Here is a 21,997-nt window from a genome sequence, read left to right on the forward strand (position 1 = left end):
TGTTATTTTTCAGAAACCAGATGTGGTTTGTGTCTGCAAAAATTATGAAACAAAATAAAACCAAATAAATTATACCGCTAGAACCTTCACAGTACTCTTCCTAAAAGGAATAATTAGCCATACAGATTTTAAACGTGTTCAGGATCATAGATTCAATGAAATTGAATTGCGATATGTGGAGTTCCTACTAAGTGGTTAGCCAGAGCGAGGCATATCAGGCAGAGTGGTGACTCACCCAACTCTCCAAATACATCTTCAAGCCACTGCACCTGTGGCTTTCCTTCCGTATCTCAAGGAAAACAGGCAAACAGCAATAAGAATGGGAGGTCATGTAAAACTGTGAAAGCAGCCATTCTTATTCTTTTGAAATTGTGTACATTCTTCAGCATAATAGAGATAAACTAGAGTTTTAGATGTATCCAGTACAATTCCCCAATGCATATTCTACCATTTAGTCTATTGCTTCTGGAACCTGGACCAAATGTATACTTTGTGGTTATTTTCATTTTTCTTATGGCATATTCTAACATCAGTAATCTGCCATCTTCAAATTGGTTCTTAAGATGAATCCCAAATGACCATGTATGCTAGAAACTCTTGATATTCCAAAATTAGCCCTTACTTGAGAAGAAGGTTCTATTCTCCTTCCTGTCTTTGGAGATAGCAACTTTCTCTAACTTGAAGCACATCTCTTAACCTTTCCTGATTTCCCCATCTGTGAATTAGAGGTAATTATTCCTAACTTTAAGGAGCCATTGAGAGGATTAATTTGATAGTGTTTGTAAAGTACTTTAGATATGTAAAGTGCTAAGTATTATTAAATTCCACACAAATAATTTGCAATTTAACATCTAAAGGGACTGAATAATTGACTTTATTCTTGTAGGCTTATAATATTTTAGCAAATCTACAAATACGTGTTTTTCCCATCTAACATTTATACAGAGATTATTATTGTTTGTAATATAGAACATGCAAATCAACCCCTCCTTCCTACTCAAGTTAATAAAAACATAAAAGGAATGACTGTCATTAGAAGCAAACTAAGTATCCTGGGGGAAAGTATCTCCCAATTTCAAAAATTACTAGCAATTCCCTCTTCAAGCAGTCTGCAGAAAAGCTGTCAGGAGAGGTAAAAGGAAGAAAGAAGTCTATTAAGGAATTGGATATGGATTAGACCATTAATGTTTTTTTTAAGAAGAATTTTCTAATTGTGTTGTTCCTAGACTCTGAAACAATTTTAATGAATAAGCACAAGTGTCCTCTGCAGTTATTTAAGGACAGACTACATACTTACCCTCAAACCCGGCTTATTCAAGGCACATGAATAGAATATGGAACTAATTAGAGTCTCCTTAGCCCCAAAGATGCTCAAATCCCGGTTGTTCTGTGTCCCTCGAACACAATCCCACCACACCAGTGTCAGTGCAGAGTTTGTATCACATCTGGATCCCTGGATACTGACTAAATGTTAGACAACTGTGAGCTGCTAGCTGCATCGGCGTTTATCTCCTGGGCAAATGCAAACACTTTGAGTACTGACGCAGAAGGGTCAGACAGAGCTACAAATGGTGATTCAGCTGGAGTCTGTAAAGGGATGGCAGTCCTAAAACAAACCCTGGCACACAGAGGCTTGGACTTCCACTGGGGTTGTGCTGACTTGCTCTCTGATTGATGGTGCTACCAGAAACCACTTTATGGAGTTATAGCCTTGGGTGACAATGATTATGGCTTGTAATACTGGGGCTGTATTTCCTAGAGCTTTCCCTCTAGGACTTAAAGGGATTCCTAAAGAAAGCAGAGTGCCTGTCCCCTACACAGGAATGAGGAGGTGCCATTCAGGGAGCCTGAGCCAGGACAGGTTAAGGGTACTGCTCCTCAGTCTTCTCATCTTTTAAGTGGGAAGAGTTACAAAAACCTGCCTTGCAAGATGAGGCCAAAGTGACGAAATAACTTAGAAGGCATTAAAAAACTTAAAAGCCCTGTGCAAACATCGTAGTATCAGAATCACTCTTTTTGCTGTGATTGGAGCCTTTGCCCTGGCTTAGTACCACTTTAGTCCCCATCACTCTGCCCTCTTCTTCTTTGTTTTCCAAATCACTATAACAAGGAGTCAATGACATGTACGGAAAGAATCCGAGGACTGGAGTTGAAGTCCTCACTCATCACTTCCTGATTTGCTCTACCGGTCTTAGCTAAGTCACTTCATCTTAGAAATCCCATTTGTTAACTGTAAAATTGGGGCAAAAGTATCTAACCTATACTAGGTGGTGAGAGAAAAAATGAGACACTTATTTTATTACAAAGCATTATACAAATATGTTAGGATAATTATAAACATTTCTTGGAAAATATTTCTAGCTCTTAGAGAAGCTAACTCCTTTACAGAGAATAAGAAAAGTTGTAGCACTAAAATAAATCCTTTTCAGTGTGCAAAAGAACTCCTGTTTAATTCACCAAAAGAAGCATTTCAAGGAAATATGCTAATTTTCCAGTCTGTGTCCCTCTTTCTGCTGCCCCTCTATCACCTGGGCTGGGGGGAGGTTGACAACGAAAGAACAGGGCCCTGTGAGGGGAGGCAGGGTCATTCCGGACCCCTCAGCCTGGTCATCGTCCACTCGGGAATGTTTCCTTTGCCCTCTTTCTGGGAGGCGTCATCCTCTCCTGCTGCCAGTAAAGGTAGATGTGGTGGGGACCAGCAAACACAAAAATTCCTCCCTCAGAAGGTGACTTTCAGGGCTGGTAAGATTTAATTTATTTCCCTGTGGCAACCATCAGGGACAGACATCTTTCACAGGCTGCTTGGGTACATTTCTTGCATGCTGGCGGGATTTGGACACATGCTATGCTGTTCTTTTTCAACCCTGGAAAAGTAAAACATTGCCCAATGGGGAGCTCTCCATTGACTTGTATGTAGGGAAATGATGTAGCCAAATTTGTGTGGTGGAAGTTTTGCAGACAGGAAAGCAGGAAGCGGCAAATGAAAGAAAGACAGATGCTCATGAATACATTTTTTCATTATGTTCCCAGGCACTAAGTTTGCCTTTCTTGATCTTTACGGTATAATTTTCCAGATCAAGATAAGCATTAAGCATGTTGTCTATCTCCTCCTGCACAATTCGCAGTTTCAGGCTGTGTTAGAATGATACAACTCAGAGGATGCAGAGACATTAATAAGCCGATGCATTTAAATAACATTTATCTTCCAAGGGTTAGAAGATAATGGAACGTTGCTTTTCTTTTTCCTCCTTCAAAAACTTGGCATTTTTATAAAACTTTGAATTTCAATATCATCCTTCATGAGTCTAGTGTTCCCTCTTAAAAAGGCAGCCATGTTAACAAATTATTATAACAAAGAGTCAATGATACATGCAGAAAAGAATCAGAGGACTGGAGCTGAGGTCCTGACATGTCACTTGCCAATTTGCTGTAGGAGTCGTACCCATGTCCCTTAATCTTTGAAACTCAACTTTGATACCTGTAAAATTGGTGTAAAAATATCTAACATAGAGCATTGCAGTGAGAAAGGAAAATGACAAACCTAATTTTTAATAAAGCATTCTATTATACATGTATGTTAAGATTATTATGTGCCTTTCTTACAAGCCACTGCATACCTTAGGAGCAATTTTCTTTTTATACTAATATGCTAGTGGGAAACTAAGGCACAGATGGAAAATGTGCTTTTCACTACTACAATCAATAAACTAACAACTCCCCAAACTCTATGAGCAGTCAAACTGTCCTATGAACTTACAACTCATTCATTGAGTTGCCAGCTGAATAGCCCACAAGCACCCAAACTTGGCATGTCTTCTGAATTTCCCCGACAGTCCTGCTCCTCCACCTGAATCTTCCTGCAGAAGCCGTTCTTTCTTCCATTTGCTGGCACACATATTTGTGCCTCTGGGTTGTGACTCCCAAATCTTTCTCCAGGCTACTGACATCTTAATGAAGCTCCTCTTGTGTCCCTACTAAATGCAATAGCTTTGAGCTACACTCTCTGCCTCCATTTTTCTCCTTCTGTACCCCTGAAATCATCTGGCCAGAGTGTTGTAAATCAAATGCAAAATTAACCATGCTGCTTCTAAATGTCAAACACTTCTGTGGGGCCACATGGACCATAGGATGATCTCAAGCTTTTCTGGGTCTCAGGATACAGATATCACATATCTCTTATACATCTTCCACTGCCATTTCTACCTCTCACTGGAGCTGCTGGCAGCACCAAGGAAATTCCCTGAAAGCTCCATGCAATTTTTTTTCATATCTCTGCCATTGATATTACATTGTCTGCATAGACTCCCCTACCCCGTTCCTTTGCATAGACTCCCCCACCCCTGTCCCTAATGAGGGCAAGCTCCTCATTATCCTGTGATCCCAGGAATACCTCCACCAGGACACAACCAACACATCACTACTGTGTCACCATCATTGATAACAGGCCCTCCACTGCACTCGCTGGGCATCACATGGCACCTGCCATTATACATTGTGACTTTAGCATCACCTGATACACCTTTCTGAGCAGAATCCATTGTGTTCAAGAAGTTTTCTTGTCACTGTTCGTACAAGATAAAGGTGCCATAAGCTAAATTTGTTCAATTAGGTGTTAGAATTGCACATGTTTGGTCATACACGCACTCAACCAGCTCTGATAAGGGTTTACTATGTACTAGATACTCTAGTAGCTTCTGGGTACTGCAGTGGCAAAGTGATTCTTGGTAAGGCGTCCAGGTTGTGTACCATGTAGTACCCGACGGTGGACACACACGCTTGCCAGGCAGTCACCAGGACCGTGGACATTGTCTGAAAATAGTCACAGAGCAGCAGATAATTCTGAATTCTCACCAGCAGGGGTCAGTGCAGCTAAGCAGACGCCGCAAACTCGGCTAACACGGAGAAGCATTAGGAGTTCGGTCTTGAATTAATACCACTGTAAACGTTTTCTATTTATATGTGAAAATTCACATTTCTTTGCCTTTTGGGACCAGACTAGATGTATTCATTCTCCTTTAATGGCTTTGTAAACACCGTGCCTTCCGTGACCTGCCCCCTCCTCCCCGTGCCCATCCACTGCTTCTTACTCCATGAAGTGATTTTATTTTGATTGTATTCGTTTCCTATAAGGAGAGAGGCTCTGAGTGAATCACACATCGGTTCAAATGACTTTCTGATTTGAGAATGTTCCCAGGGGGGTGCAATTCTTTTAATTTATTTAATCCGATGTGCTTTTTCAGAATGGCTCTCCTCTGCAAAACAGATGGGAGGGGACTGCCCAGCACTACCTCTCTTTCTCTCCACTACCCTGGAGGCTGGCCTCTGGACGTAAAGCATGCAGGGGCCTTTGGGGCTGGATGGTGCCCGGTCACCAGGCCGCCCTGCTTCTCCCACGGCACAGGGGCTTTTGACATCAGAGGGGCCCCGGCTTGGCCTTTCTCTTGGGTGTACCTCTGTGGCCGGCCTGCCTCCTCGTTTTGTTCAGACGGAAAAAAGGACAGAGCAGCACATGTCCTCATCACTTAGATCCACGACCGCTGCACATAAATCATCCACACTCTTTGGGCACTGTGATAAATCAACAGGTGAAACAGGAGTAGGCACTGGAGAAGATATAACAGATGCAGCCAACTTTGCTTCTGGACGAAGTTGTTCTCACCCCTGTAATCCCAGCACTTTGGAAGGCCAAGGAGGGCGGATCATGAGGTGAGGAGTTCGAGACCAACCTGGCCAACATAGTGAAACCCCGTCTCTACTAAAAATACAAAAATTACCCAAGCATGGTGGCACACACCTGTACTCCCAGCTACTTGGGAGGCTGAGGCAGGAGAATCGCTTGAACCTGAGAGGCAGAGGTTGCAGTGAGCCGAGATCACTCCACTGCAGTCCAACTTGGGTGACAGAGTGAGATTTTGTCTCAAAAGAAAGAAAAAAAGAAAATCATAAAGCGATCAGGAGCATGGCAGTACAGATCATAGGGACCTGGGTTTCAGCCTGGCTTGGCCACTTCCTAAGAATGCGACCTGGGACCCATGAAGATGTGTAAGCTGCCCTTTCCTGGCATGCAGTAAAGGAATGATACTGATACCCATTTCCAGGGTCGGTATGAAGAGGAAATGACATAGAGCTTGCAAAGTGCTCAGAACTGTGCTGGGCACAGAGTGAGCATCCAAAAATCACAAGAAGAATGCATGTCATTGTAACATTTGCAGGCTACATGCTATAGGAAAAGCATTATTTTCCTTTTTATAATTGAAGGAATTTGACTTGTTAGGTGCTCCCTACCTTCATCTCTCAACCCCCAGGACGCACCTCTGTTGTTGACTTATGTCTCTGCATTGTCATTGGATTTTTTTTGTTTGTTTTTCTTTGTTTTGTTTTGTTTTTGAGACAAAGTTTTGCTCTTGTCACCCAAGCTGGAGTGCAATGGCACAGTCTTGGCTTACTGCAACCTCGCCTTCCGAGTTCAAGCGATTCTCCTGTATCAGGCTCCCGAGTAGCTGAGATTGCAGGTGCCTGGCACTATGCTCAGATAAGTTTTGTATTTTTAGTGGAGACAGGGTTTCACCCTGTTGGCCGGGCTGATCTCGAACTCCTAACCTCACGTGATCCACTCGCCTCACCCTCCCAAAGTGCTGGAATTACAGGCATCTTCATTTTATTTACAGGATACTAGGACACTTTCCCATCTGCTGTGCAGGGCAATCACTGAATCTTAAATGTTCCTGAGTTTCTCACATGGGGCAGAGTTCCTGCACACAGCAGTTGCTCCAAGAATGTGGTATGAAAGCAAGCTGGGCACACTGTCTGGGGACCCAGTGAGTCTTGGTTTGTTTACTTATGGTCCCCCAACCTTAAGTGGCAAGCCATTAGGCACCTGCTTACACTCAACAGAGAGAAAGCACCAACCCCCTAACGTTCCCATTTCTCTAAGTTCGTCTTTCCAAATACTTGCCTTGCTTTATTTTTGAGAGAGAACTCTTTTGATTTTATTCTTGAGACTGGGTGTCGCTACTTTTGTCCAGGATCTACACATTGTTGCGTGGTGGCCCGGGATCCCCCTCAGTGTCTCCTTAGAGACGCTAAGTTATGGCCTTCAGTCACATGCACTTTGTCACATACCCATGTGCTTTTACTGTCAGGGAAAGTGTCACTCTGGCAACAAGCTCCTCACCTCATTCTCCAGAGCTTGCTACACTGGCCTGTCATGACAGTTACTGGAGCCACTGCAGGGCGCCTTGTTTCCCCCATCCCCTGCCCCCGACAACCAACCGGGTCTTTCTTTCTGTCTACTTGGTCCCTTCATCAAATCAGCTGCTCAAGCCAGAGACCCAGTGGCCTCCTGACCCTCCCTTTGGTATAATTCTGGCATCTAAGTCATTATTAAATCCTGTTGATTTCATCTTCAAAATGCATCTTGAATTTTTTCATTTCCGCTTTCCTCCACGGCTCACCCCTTGGCCATTTCTGTGAAACCACAGCAATAGACTCTGACTACCATCTCACTCTCCCCCTCATTTAAGTCACTCTCATTGCTGGAGCCCGGGTGAGATTTTGAATGAGCCTGTGCTTCTCCTGTTTACCTAGGAACGACTTTCTGTTCCACTCTGGATCCAATCCTAAATGCTTCCCAGGACTTGGGGAGCTCTGCGGTGTATGGGGCTGCCTGGTCTCTCTCCTCACCACATGCCTCCTCCCTGCCTCGGTGGGTGTTCCCAACCCCTGTGACCTGCTTCTAGGCTGAGAGGGCAGCACTAGCCTGCCTCCACCCAGGGACTCCCATGTGGGGCTTTTCCTCCATTTGGAAGAAGCCTCCAACCACCCCACAGCCACTGCCTCTCTCCCTTCTTCAGGCCATTTGGGATGCCCTTCCTACTGCGTCTACCCTGATATCCTCTGTCACTGTGATCTATTTATTTTAAAAATTATACTTATCACCATTTGTAGCTATATAATTATATTTGTGAGTTTGTTTAATATCTGCCTCACACGCTTGATTATCAGCTCCATAATGGGCACAGATCATCTCTGTGACTTGCCATTTTAGACTCAGTGGCTGGAGAGTGGTATCTGACACAGCACTGATACTCAAAAAATTGCTTTGTAAATGCAGAAGCCAACATTTATGGAATTTTTCAGAATATTTTAGAACTCAATTGACCTCAGGGTAATGCAAACCAAAACCACTAAGATACCACTACATACCTGTGATAATGGCTAGAAGTTGAAAGCCTGACAGTACCCAAGTGTTGGGGAGTCTGTAGAGTCACTGTAACTATCACACTGTTGGAAAGATGGAAAATTCTAGAACCACTTTGAAAAGTTGTAGTTTTTTCCTTATAAAGTCAAATACACAGACCAGACATGGTGGCGCACACCCGTAATCCCAGCACCTTGGGAAGTTGAGGTGGACAGATCACTTGAGATCAGTAATTCAAGACTAGCCTGGTCAACATGGCAAAACCCTGTCTCTAATTAACATACAAAAATTAGCCAGGCATGGTGGCATGCACCTGTAACCCCAGCTACTTGGGAGGCTGAGGCAGGAGAATCATTTGAACCCAGAAGGCAAAGGTTGGAGTGAGCCAAGATTGCACCACTGCACTCCAGCCTGGGCAACAGAGTGAGACGTCATCTCAAAAAAAACACACACACCTACTATATAAACCAACCATTTCACATCTTGGTATTTGTCCAAGACCAATAAAATCATATGTCTACACAGAGACTTGTACACAAATGTTCATAGCAGCTTTATTTATATTAGCCAAATTTGAAAACAATCCATGTCCATCAACAGATGAGTGGATAAACAATTAACAGTAAATCCAAACGACAAAATATGACTCAGCAGTAAAAAGGAATGCACTATTGATACAAGCAACAATGTGGATGAACTCAGGCCATCTGACGAGTGGAAAAGGCCAGATCCAGAAGAGTGCAGATGGCAAAACTCTATGATTCCATTTACATGAGATTCTAGGAAAGGCAAAACTAATCTAAAGTGACAGAAAGCAGAAATGTGATGGTCTGGGGCTAAAGAGCCTTGGAGATGGACTGCAGGAAGCATGAGGTAACTTTCTGGGACAGTGGGAGTGTGGTTTTGTTGAGGGTGGTGGTTATACAGATGTAATATTCATCAAAACTCATTGAGCCACATAGCTAAATGGCTACATTTTATTGTGGATAAATTATACAATAAAAATTGGTTTAAAAACCTCAGTTGAACACAGCAGGGCATGTAAGTTATAAATGTGGATATATACTGGATATATACATATATATATATATGAAATGTACAACATTTCACTCTTGGCCTAGGAGGAATCCCAGTGACACTGAGGGTGAACACTGGCAAGGTGTGGAAGAGAGAACAATGACCTTTCCTTGACAGCATTTTCAGTTTACCAAAGCAAAGTGAAGCTTGGGCTCAAGACTTTAAGAAACAGACAGACTGTGTGTAGAGTTGCCAAAAAATAGAGGATGACCAGCTAAATTCTAATTTCTGGATAAACAAGTAGTTTTAATATGAGTATGTCTCATGCAATATTTGGGACGTATATTTGTATTAAAATATTTAGTCATCTGAAATTCAAATTTAACTGGGCATCCTGTATTCTTATTTGTGAAACTTGGCAACTTTTCCAGCATGGCATATTATCACCAGAATGTTCAAATTCATATGTGGAAGGATTTTCTTTTGAACAAGTTTTGCATTTTATAAAGCTATTCACACAGAAAATAGGAAGCAACACTATCTAGTGAAAGTAATGTGGGTTTTAGAGCAAATCAGACCTTGATTCTAATACCAACTTTGTCTCCTAATTCATTCTGAAGCTTTGGCCAAATTGCTTAATATGCCTGCAAAGTAAGCATAATAACCACTAGTTCAAAGTTTTATTTGAGGAGAGGCAATAGAAGCATGTTTCCTTGAATCGAGAGGACTGTCTATTTCCTTTCCTAGTGTTTCTCTGAACTGGCCAGTAGAGATCACTGTCTTAACTTCTAGAAACAATTTAAAATTGTGATGCCTAGACTGGAGACAGCAGCTCCTTGCTGGCATTAGCTCTAATTCTGAAAGGGCTCCTGGGTTGCATCTGGGCTATCACCATCAATAACCCACACTCTCATTGGTGTCCATGAAGGGTAGGTGTTGTGTCAATGGTGGTAGGAAGGGGGAAGTCATGTCATTTTTACTGTCTGCTAACACTTCTTGAGGAAAGGAAAGGAAGGGCAGAAGTGAGAAAGAATAGGAATGGAGGTACTCTAGACAAACTAGAAGGGATCTCCTCTTGTTAAAGAATTGTTGGCAGAGTATGGTGATGCACCTGTAATTCCAGCATTTTGGGAGCCTGAGGCAGGAGAATCACTTGAGACCAGGAGTTCAAGACCAGCTTGGGCAACATAGAAAGACCTTGTCTCTAGAAAAAAAATAAAAATTCGCTGAGTCTGGTGGTGTGCACTTGTGGTCCCAGCTACTCGGGAAGCTGAGGTGGGAGGGTGACTTGAGTCCTGGAGGTTGAGGCTGCAGTGATCTGTGATCACAGAACTGCACTCCAACCTGAGTGACAGAGAAAGACCCCTATCTCACACACACACAAAAATTGCTATAATCAGGGATTATCGTATCTCAGGAAAAAGAGGAAATTTGATTCACGATGAAGAGAGAAAACGGGCTAGTCCTCTGACTTACTTTACCTGATCATAACACACAGGCCTAGGGTACTGGGTGAAATTTATGGCCAGTGAATTCTCAGCCATTAAACAGAAATGCTCCTTTGTCTGCTATGCAGTTGACCTCTGAGGAAGGTCATTGAAGCAGAATCAGGGACTATGTTTAGAAAGGGGATCCAGCAATTTTATGATTTATAAAAACTTGGCTGATGATGCGGCTTAGAACAAGGGCCTCAAATGCCACCTCAGAGCCCTGGGCCACATCCCATGCCTTCAGCAGGGGCAGCCCGTCTTTGGGCTGCTACTCCTAATTCCATACATTATCTCCTTCCAGGAAAGGAGCAGCATCTCTGGAAACAGCCACATCTCCTTTGTGATTCCAGTTTCCACATAACAGGCCCAGTGCCGTGGCTCCAGCTCCTACCAGGAAGCTCCAGTTCTTACCATCAGAAAGATTACTTCTTTCTTTGGTTCTTCAGTCTTTGGCCTAGTGGAGACTTCCTGTCACTGCTAATCCGTATGTAGGGCTACCATCTCCTCTTTCACTTCTCCAGAACTTTATAACCAATTCACCATACTAAATTCCTTCTCTTGGAGTCATTCCAGCACTCCGCCTGACTAGCTCCTCAACCATGTACCAGGGCACACCACTTTCCCCAGGGGTTTTAACCTATCACCCTACCTACGACTGATATGTAGCTGCACAGTACAGGCAAACTTGAGTGAAAGAATATTTCGACACTGACTCTCTTCCTGCCCTTCTAGAACCCATTTTCAGGGATGTGTTAGGTCCATATTCAATGCCAGGTGAGACGGGGCTGAGCAAAGAGATGTTTCCATTAGCTCAGGGGAAGTTCAAAGCATCAAGCTGTGACATTGTCGAATGGAGACACTGAGGTGACGTGACGTTAAATCCTCAGGTGGTTGTTATTATTATATTTGTTGTTACGTTTTCTTAATGGGATGCTATTCCTAAGATATTCTTATAAAATCAGGATTCAAAGTCATCTGATTATTACACAAAGAAATAACCAGAGTAAGAGTAGTTGGGACAAAGATTAGTAAAATGTGCCAGAATTGAGGAAAGAAACCCACCTCAACATTAAAATGCAAAGAACATGTTAAAATGCCCTCATGGAAAGTATATCCTACGGATAAAATGGATAAGTAGATAAAAGATTTAATGTTTAGCTACTATTTTACTAACTTCAAATTTTCAACAGAACTCCATTGAATAGTCTGTGTTTCTACATGGAGCATATCTCGAAGAATCTCCCGGTGGTCACCCTGAGCACTGCAGGCTCTGCTGAGAGCAAGTAGCCTTACTTAAGTAACAAGTAGGGAAGCCCAAGATTGTAAGTTCACTAGAGGCTATTTTAGTCAGTTTCACTCTATCCTAGTTGGCTGCCAATAGCAAGCTTCATTTAAATACCTAGCTACAAATGGTACCATTCTTTTCATTTTCTTCCTTGATCCTTTAATACAACTTCTATCTCCGCCCCCTTGTCCCCAACTCCCCGTCCCACATCCTCACTAGCTAATTGTAGCAAACTGATGATGTGGGCTAGTGATATAATAGGCATACTTCATTTCTGGACATTTCTGGGAAAGGGATGTTATTTACATTTGAAAAAAAGTGAACCATACTTCACTTTCAGTGTGAAGCACTGTCTTCAAAGCAACATCCCCAAGCTCTTTTAATGAGAGGAGAGGGAGAGACGCTTTCTTCAGCAAGAAACTATTGTCCCCAAACTTAGAGTTTTCTGCCTATTTTCTCATCTTTCTCTTGCTTTTTTTCTTCCTTTCTCTTTCTTCTCTTTCTTTCTTTTTCTCTTTCCTCTTTCTTTCTTTCTTTCTTTCTTTCTTTCTTTCTTCTTTTTCTTTCTTTCCTCAAAGTTTCACTCTGTCACGTGGGTTACAGTGCAATGGTACAATCTTGGCTCACTGCCACCTCCGCCTCCCGGTTTCAAGCAATTCTCCTGTCTCTGCCTCCTGAGTAGCTGGGATTACAGGTACACACCACAGTGCCTGGCTAATTTTTCCATTTGTAGTAGAGATGAGGTTTCACCATGCTGGCCAGACTGATCTCAAACTCCTGACCTCAAGTGATCCGCCTGCCTTGGCCTCCTAAAGTGCTGGAATTACAGGTGTGATCCACCGTCCCCAGCCCTCTGCATATTTTCTTAAAGCCTGTACCTGCCTAGATGATTCAGCAAAGAAGCAGCGACTCTTGGAACATGAGTGGGTCACCCGTTTTTATTAAGAGAAGGAGGGATCGACCCTCAATAACTCCATTCTAGGGTCATCCAAAGAAAACAAAGCATACACCTATATAGCTATTGTTTGGATTTAATTCTTTGAAAACCTTCACAACTTTATGATCCCACTTAGAACGTGCTGCCATCATGAGAAGGTTCAGAGCTGCACACCCCAGTGCACAGGGAGGATCAGAGTCACACATCTTAATGTGCTCTTTATACCCTGGCCCTGTCCACAGGCATATTTATAAGTCCTCTAAAGAACTGCTTCAGGCTTTTATAGGGAATGAGAAAATAATTCCATCTTCATGGTTCCAAGAGAAGTATTCCTGGGGCTGCAAAACCAATACTATAGAGGATATGATTGCCTGATGTTCTGGAACCTGAGAGCAAACAGAAGACACTATGCCATTTACACAGCTCTGCAGAGCTTATTCAAACATGCATGGGGACGTGGACACTTTCATTAACTTACCAACTTTTCTTTCATCTTCTCTTTCCTTACCTCTTATCTCTTCCTCCTTTTTAAAAACTCATTTGGAGAACACAATGATATTTGTAACAATTTGATTTTCCTGGAGTAAGAAATTCGCAACCACATAAAACACATATGCAAGAGGTTAGAGAGAAGCTGCTCTTCCATGGAAATGTAGTTGCCTGAAAGTGCTTCAGATTTTTTTTTTTTTTAATGATTTTAGTACTTGGCCTGTTAGGGCTTATTTTCATAGCTGCTACCAAACTTTATAAGAATATGCTTTATCCAGGTCATTAATTTACCTTGCTGAAATTGATAGTGTAGGAAGCAAGAATCCATTGAAACCTTGATCCCAAATGGATTTTTTCTCTCCAGGAAGGAATCCAAGTTTCATTTTATTTTTAGTGCTTTTTAAAGTATTCTTCATAGGAGGGAGAGAGCGATGTGAGAGTGTTAATGAAAAAACTAAATAACTTTCCGAACATGAACCATCATCTGAAAAACAGAAGCTAATTTTGAATTATTAAAGGAGGCTGGATCACAACTCACCACTGAGAAATTGAGGGAGGGAAAATGGTGTTTGGGAAGTCCAATTATTTCTGAACCAGAGACAGTCTTATTAAGTTGGGCAGAAAATTAATTAGGCTAATTAGAAAACCTCATTGGAATTCAGCAAGGAGTTATGAGAAGAAACATGACAACACTGGAAGTGTTGGGGGGAAGGTTCTATGGAGAGAAATGAGTTTTTCAGGAAGCAATTGGAGGGTGATTCACGCATATTGTGGTTGATCATTGGGTCACTTTGGATGGAAGCAGCAGCGTTTTTACAGACTTTCTGTTCCCAGTTGTGGGTCTTCACTGAGTATTAAAAATGATGTCTGGTGTATGTTGCAAGGGAAAAAAGAAAAAAAAATCCCTAAGATTTATTCCCAGGCTTCAGTGGGATTTTATATTTATTTTGGTATTTCCGATATGCTGGTTCATCAGCATGGCGCATTGTTAAAAAGTGCTGGGTGGGTGGTTTTTTATCTTCACGGATTTATGGAGTCCTTAAAACATCTGTTCCGTTCTGATTCCCCCGCTCAGTACAAAGACGTTAGTCAGGGGAAGCATCTCACACTGCACTGTTTCCACGCACTGACGTTGGCAGCGGCTAATAGAGATAACCCTGCTGAGACAATCAGTACTGTCTGGGGGCTGGGGAGGGGCTGGGGTTCCATCTCCGGGAAGAATCTCATGGGATCTGGGTCCTGCAACACAAGAGGCTTTGAAGCGAGACAAGGAGGAAACCCAGGAAGGGTCACCGTGGTGTCTAAGGAAACCCATTCCAGGGGACGTCAGAGCGTAGGAGGAGGACTGTGCCCATGAAGCTGGAGAATGATCTCCATGTCCCGCCTAAGCCCCTATGACAGTGATCTCTTCCCTTCTGGGGCTCTAGGGAAAGGAGGAGGCTTCCTAGCTCCTGGGAGAGAATTATCAGGGCTGCTGTTATTTTTGAGAAAATAGCTGCAACCCAGCCAAAACTACCAGGAAGGAGGGAATCTTAAATGAGATGTTTTTCATGTGGGGTGGAAAGGGCAGGGAAGAGGTGAGGATAGAACTCCTGATAAAAACTGGTGCTAGACTAAATCAGAGACCCGGTGAAAGAGGCAAGAGGGAGGGAAGGGAACCGACATGTCAGTACTTGGTATGCAGTGAGGCTTTTTCGACATAAACACATCCTATTTCTCACAGCAGTTCAGTGTAGTAGGTACCATTAGTCACATTTTAGAGGTGCGGTAACTGAAATTCAGAGGGTTGAAGTCATTTGGAATCCACACCTAACAAGAAGCTGAAATTAAAACCCAAGGGTTACAGATGGAATGTTTTATCCTCCCCAAAATTTATATATTCAAAGCCTGACTTTTAGAATCTGAATGATAGTATTTGGAGATGGGGCCCTTGAGAGTTAATTAAGGCTAAATATAGTGATGAGGGTGAGACCTGCATGATGGAATTAGTGCCCTTATAAGAGGGCTCTCTATCCCCCACCCCCATTCACTATGTGAGGATACATGGGAAGGCAGCTGTCTGCAAGGCAGGGACACATCCCTGACTTGAGCCCAGCCATGCGGGCATGGCACCCTAATGTTGGACTTCCAGCCTTCAGAACTGTAAGAAAATAAATTTTTATTGTTGAAGCCACCCAGCCTATGGTGTTTTGTTACAGCAACCCAAGCTGACTAATGTACCAGGTTCGTTTGTTATCAAAGCTCCAGCACTTTCAGCAGCACCCTAGCACCTCAGGAGCGCCCTCAGTGGTATCTGAAGGAACTGGACACTGCCTAGGTTTTCATGTGGCTCACTAGAACAATGGTACAAAGAGCCCTTAGAAAAGTTCTTGTGGTCTCAGGATTGTGGAAACTGTCCCTGCTTATTTGGAGAAGAACTCTATTTTCACCTTCTTCTGGGGCAAGATAAAAAGGATCACAGGATTGAAGATGAGATACCCGGAGCAGGGAGACAACATGATGACAGAGGGTTTGAGTTCTATGTGTTCTTCATCCCCATAGCACAGTGACAGGGACAGATGGGCAGCGTGGTCTGCATGCAGGCCAGGGGCAGGTTAGAGCTGTATGCTGGAAATTGACTACCCAAGCTGGAGGGCCTGACGCCAGGCAGTCTGTTCTGGCTCCCCCAGGCCAGCAGGTGTGATGGCCCTGTCGCCTGCCCTTCCTTGGCATGGCCTCTCCTGAGGCCGTCCTTTTCCAGTCACCAGGTTTACTTGTCAAGTGGAGCCAAGTAAGGAGACAGGAGTCAATTTGTTCTCCCCAATAGACTGCTCCTCTGTCTCTTCCCAGCCTCCCAGGTGACACCATTATGATAATGCCCAGACTGGCTACTCTTAGAACAGAACTTATGGAGAGGTGAGAGCTTCCTTGAAATGTGAATCACAGAGAGGCTGGCAGACCCTGGCTCTGTCCCCTGCTGGCTCTGGACAACAGCCTTCTGCCTCCCCATTGTCACCGCTGAGCCATGCCACGTGCTTATTCATGCTGCCTGCTGCTGGCAGCCTGCGAGCATCCAATCGTGCCATCCATTCAAACAACCTACTTGGTTCTGCTGACACCCAGGGAGACAGGCGGATTCAGGGTGTGAAATGTGTTGCCATCACTCTGGCATCCCCATCTGATCTCAGTCTTTAGAGCAGGTGCTAATTTTATGGTCCTCAGGTAGAGGATGGTGTCCCCCATTCCAGATCTCCATAAACACACCTTTATATAAAACCCAGGCAGCCAGACTGCCGAGCTTTGGTATAAAAAATTAGCAAGTCAGTCAGGATATTTGATTTAACATCAAATATTTTAGTCTTTCCAAATATTTGGGTATGTTAATATTGTGATAACACAACCCAGGAAATGTCGTGATGCAGTGATTGAGTTTTGAATATTTTCCAAAACAGTGTTATTCTCTACCTGTGGCAAGCATTCCACCCCACGTGCACCCACTAGTCATTGAATCAATGAAGTTAGTTGAAGAGTCATTATATAATACTTAGCCAAGACTAAAGCTAAATTTTGAGATAATTTAAAACACAGAGATTAAATGTATGCCACACGTGATAAGCTGTTCAGTTAAGGAGATTATATTATCCAAGTGATTTATAGCCTTAGACAAATTACTTGTGTTCCGGGGGTGATAAAATCCACATACATGTCTGAATCTAGAATGGGAACTTGGAGAGCTCGGGGTACTACAAACCCCAGGGATCCTCATTCCAGGGCCCAGGCTGCTCTGCTTCTTATCCATAGGCACATCTTTTTTTCCCCATTGCTTAATGATTTCCTCTTCCCCTTCATTCTGTAAGCTGCTTTATACAGTGCATGTCCCCGTAGTTCCAGGATAATTTATTATTTAATTATGTAACCATTACATAATTCTTCAGCTTTAGCCTTCAACATTTCCATTGTTGTTAATATAACTGCTATCAAGACATGTAAGTTTTATTTATGGTTTCCATTGAGGAGCAATAATTATGTAACTCTGCAATTCGGCAACTATTATTTCTATTTGTTTAATTACCTCACTGTAACAAGATTAAACCTCTAAAACATTTGGTGATAGATTTATGGTGAAGATGCTAGGAGGCAGTAATAACAATGATGTATCAGAGTAATAATAAAACTAAATAATAGTATTAATATTAATATTAATGGCCATAACGGTAATAAGCGGCAACATTACCACTTGCTTTTTGTTCACACTGTATTTGGTCTTTTTAATGGGTTTCTTCCCAAATCTCTGTGGTTAATTAGCTCTATAACATTTGGTACTCAGCAGTGGGTACCACCTCATTTCCAGACTTTACCTGGCAAAGCTGTGCTTTATACAACACCAGATGGAACGGGTCTGTTTTGTCCTTTCTTATGAGGTGGGGAGAGGGCAGATTTATCCCTTCCTCGTGTCACCTGGGGACCTTCCATAGATAGGATGCCCTGTGTTGAGAGACACAGATGTTGTAGAATCCCAAGAACCTGAGATGTGTTTGGAAACCAGCTGTTGTAGTCTTGGATGAGCTGTTATGGTGGAGAGAGCATGGGGTTTGGATTCCAACAGATCTGGATTGAATTTTGGCTCTGCCACTAACTGGGTGACCTTGAGCAAATTACCTAACCTCTGTAGACTACAGTTTTCTGATATCAAAAAGCGAGATAATTATATAATATAGTAATAATGTCTGCATTGCAAGACTATTGTGAGAATTAAATACAATCATGTGTGCAATTACTTAGGGTATAATTGATGCCTGTTGGCAGCTCTTGTTTTGGATCTACCAGTTGATGAGATTAACGGGAGAACATGACTTGAAGTTTCTCCTTCCTACAAATCACCTTGTCCTCACCCTCCCAGGAGCTCCCTCATCACAGATGCCCCAAAGTCATCATAACTGTTAGAGAGAGCTAACCTCTAACACAGTGAGTGATCATTATGGGCTGGAGACATCACACACATCATCTGATTAAATCATCACAGCCATCCTGTAAGAGAGCTGTGACTGTTTTCATCCAGGTGAGGACAGAGCCCCAGAAAGATTAGAAGACGTGCCAAACGTCTTGCCACTCACTGGCAGTGGAGCCCAGCAGCGATCTCCAGCTACACTGTGCGCTCCCCTGCAGGCGCGTATCCTGAAAGCCACTTAAAGAACGTGCTGTGTGAGTGCCATCCTCCTGGGACAAATCCACTCCCTGCTTCTCGTGGTGCCCATACCAACCCATTCTCCTCAGAGCAGCCAGCCTGATCACTTGAAAATGCAAATTGGATGCATTATTGCCTTTCTTAAACCCTCCGACGGCTCTCCATTGTTCTGAATGTAAAACCAACCTCCTGTCAGGACCTAAATCTAAATGCCTTTATGATTTGTCCCGCTTACCAAACTCCCCTCCTCCCACCTTCATTACAGACCAGGACCCCACATCTTCCCCGGCTATGCCACGTTCAACCCCCACCTTGCTAAGGCCTTTGCACTCAGTTTCCACTTCCTGGAAATCTTTCTAACTTATCCTGTAGGCCTCAGCTTATGTATAATCTCTTCTAGGAAAATTCCCCCAAAAGCTTCATGTAAATCAACCCCAGCCTCATGTCCCGTATTCATTAGTACACGTTCTACTTGTCTCATGTATAACCTGGACCATGTATGCAATCATTTTCCTTATTCTTCTGATCATTTGGTTTTATGTCACATGTCCTTCACCAAAATATAATCTTCAAAATAAGGCCCCATGCCCGGCTTATTCATAGTCAGACCCCATCCAAACTCAGCGCCTGCAGCAAAGCAGACACTCAGGAAACATTTGCTCACGTCAATCTAAAAAGAAGAAGCTGACATAAAATTAATCTAAGTAGAACGTTTACTTAGGCTAAGGTCAAGAACTGCGGCCCCTGAGCACAGATTCAAGGAGCCCTGAGTATACACTTCCATTAACTGCAGTTACAAGTAGATACTTAAAGGAAAAGGAGTGGCAGTTCCTGAGTTGATCACCAAGAATTTACATTAACATAACATAAGCTATGGACCTGAATATAATGGTGAGGCAGTTGGTCAAGAACAGTTGGCCTGGGTGTGGAGGGGCTGACTCAAGTCTCATGCTGTTGTCTCTCTAGACCTGCATACCTCACACTGTTGTACCCGAGCGAGTCAAGGAGTGCGCCACACTCTGAGATTGAATTATGAGTCCTTTATTATGCCGGCAACCGAGAGGTGGCTAACGCCCAAAATTCTCTCGGCCCCTAAGAAAAATATCAGGTGGTCTTTTATACCCTAGTTTTGAAGGGGAGGGGGAATCTAGCTGAAGCAAAGTTTTCACAAAAGCAGACTAAGCAAAAAAGTTAAAAGATAAACTGGTGCATGAGAGATAAAACAGTGCCAGGTGTGAGGGGTAAAGTTGTCATAAAAGACATACAATTTACAGATGATGGGGGCTCTGGGTGCTCGACAGCACCTGCATTCCCAGGCCCTGCTGGTGCCACTTAACTCAGCCTCTTATCAACAAATGCATTCCTGGAGGTGCCCAGTGTCAGCCTGCCCCAGCTACATACTACAGTTACATACCTAATGGTGGGAAAATAACTAAAATGAAAAGCTAAGATGGAGTCTGTCCAGCTCAAGAAACTAACATAAAACCTGAACAGCTTTTAGTCTGAGAGAGAGTTTTAGCTGGCAAAAAGCAGCTTATCACAACACAGCTTAGACTGCAGCGAGCTGTTTCTCATTCCTCACTTACTGAAAGAATGACTACTTACCCTCATGTGTCCACATATGCCCTTTGGGTTTAAATAGTTCCTGGGTCATGGGAAGGAAAGCAGGTTGCATTTTCCCATGAGGAGCTGATGACCAGCATCCAAGAAGTGACATAGCACCCACCTCCAGAAGCTTGGGTCTGTTGCTGGGTATCCAGGGCCTGGAGCAGAGAGCACAGCAGGACTAGGCTATGGTCAGCCCAGGTGCAGAGGGCGATGCAAGAGAATGGCAGCAAAGTCACATGCACTGAGGGGTGAGGGAGAGCCAGCTTGTCATGTCTCCATACACGGGAGGTACATCAGGGCTGTCGTTCTAAACTGGCATTTGAGCAGAAACTCTGGGGCTGTTTTGTAACCCTGACATTCCCAGGGGTCACACCGCAGCCCCCACTTCTGCTGAGAATATCTTTCGTTTGTACAATTATCAACCACAGAACTCAGACAGAGCAGCCTCCATGATTCCACCTGTCCTTGAGTTATTATTATTTTATTGAAGCATTTTCCTTCCTTGGGTTATATATATGTGTGATTTTAAAAATATAAATGACATTATTTATAGCAAGGCGTTCTCTCTCCTTTCCACTGACGATTTTCCTTTTCAATCAGATTCTTTTCATTTTACACATCCCATTTGAGTCACTGCCACGTGAATAACGGGGCCCATAAATATTCAGGCCCAGCCTCTTGATCCCTCTCCTAATCCCATTTTTCTTCTGACTTCACCTTCACTAGAATATTTCCCGTCCTTTTCCCAGTGGCTTTGTTACCACAATCGTATCTTTTTTGCCTTGTCTTTGCTCCTGTTTTTTTTTTTTTAAGTTTAAATTATTCACTGATATAACCAAGTAAATGTCAGTTAACTATTTCAGTCCTCTCTCTGTGTGTGTCTGCTTTTGTGCCTAGGAAACTGGACAAGGCAGTCAGTCTCACATAAGGGTCAACAATTCAGGCTCCAGATTCCTGATTTACTGAATTCCCAAAGACAAATTACTTAACCAACTGCAAAAAGAGTTCAACCATCTTCCTCACAGGATTGTTGTAAGAATTAAACAAGAAAATCCATGCATTGGCCAGGCACAGTGGCTCATGCCTGGAACCCCAGCAGCTTGGGAGGCTGAGGAAGGAGGATTACATGAGGCCAAGTGTTTGAGACCAGCTTAGGCAACATAGCAAGACCCTGTCCCTGGAAAAAAAAAAAAAAAAAAAAAAAAAGAGAAGAAAATCTATGTGCTGTGGACTACATGTTTGTATTCCCTCCAAATTTATATTGAAACCCTGACCCCCCCATGGGGTAGTATTAGGAGGGGGACTCTGGGAGGTGATTAGGTTTTGATGAGGTCACAAGGGAAAAGTGCTCATAGCAGGATTTGTGAATCATAAGAAAAGACAGAGTTAGAGCAATGTAAGAACACAAAGGAAAGAGAAGCCTCTGCAAACCAGGAAGTGAGTCCTCGCCAGACACAGAGGCCACCGGCACTGTGACCTCAGCTTCCCAGAGTCCAAAACTGTGAGAAAGAAATTTTTGTGTTTTAAGCCCCTCAGCCTTTTTACTGAACCAGGCCCATTTGCCTGACACATAGCAAGCCAATCCCTGAGACTTTGAGATTTGCAGCAGTGAAAGGCTTTATTCATGAGGCATCCAAGTTGGGAGACAGGAGAGCAGGTCTCAAATCCGCCTCCCCAGTGGGTCACTCATGGGGTTGTTTTAGGACAGGACAGAGCGAGTGGGGGGTGGGTGATGAGGGGTCATATGTGGATTGGCTGGCGTTGAGGACATTCCAAGGTCCATAGATCAGGTTATTTGAGGAGTTCC

At 43.3% G+C, this 21,997-nt stretch overlaps 1 protein-coding gene and 1 long non-coding RNA gene across 18 annotated transcripts in view; both read left to right on the forward strand.

Moving 5' to 3' along the window:
• NTM (neurotrimin) overlaps positions 1 to 21,997 on the forward strand; it is a 974,035-nt gene that overhangs the window by 356,462 nt on the left and 595,576 nt on the right. The window lies entirely within an intron of this gene.
• The window catches only part of LOC128929101 (uncharacterized), a 30,474-nt gene continuing 9,534 nt past the window's right edge, over positions 1,058 to 21,997 (forward strand). Inside the window, exon 1 of the long non-coding RNA XR_008475052.2 lies at positions 1,058 to 21,691. This is a non-coding gene — a long non-coding RNA (uncharacterized LOC128929101). The remainder of the gene's footprint in view (positions 21,692 to 21,997) is intronic.

This window comes from Callithrix jacchus, chromosome 10 (assembly GCF_049354715.1).
Source record: "Callithrix jacchus isolate 240 chromosome 10, calJac240_pri, whole genome shotgun sequence".
NCBI lineage: Eukaryota > Metazoa > Chordata > Mammalia > Primates > Cebidae > Callithrix > Callithrix jacchus.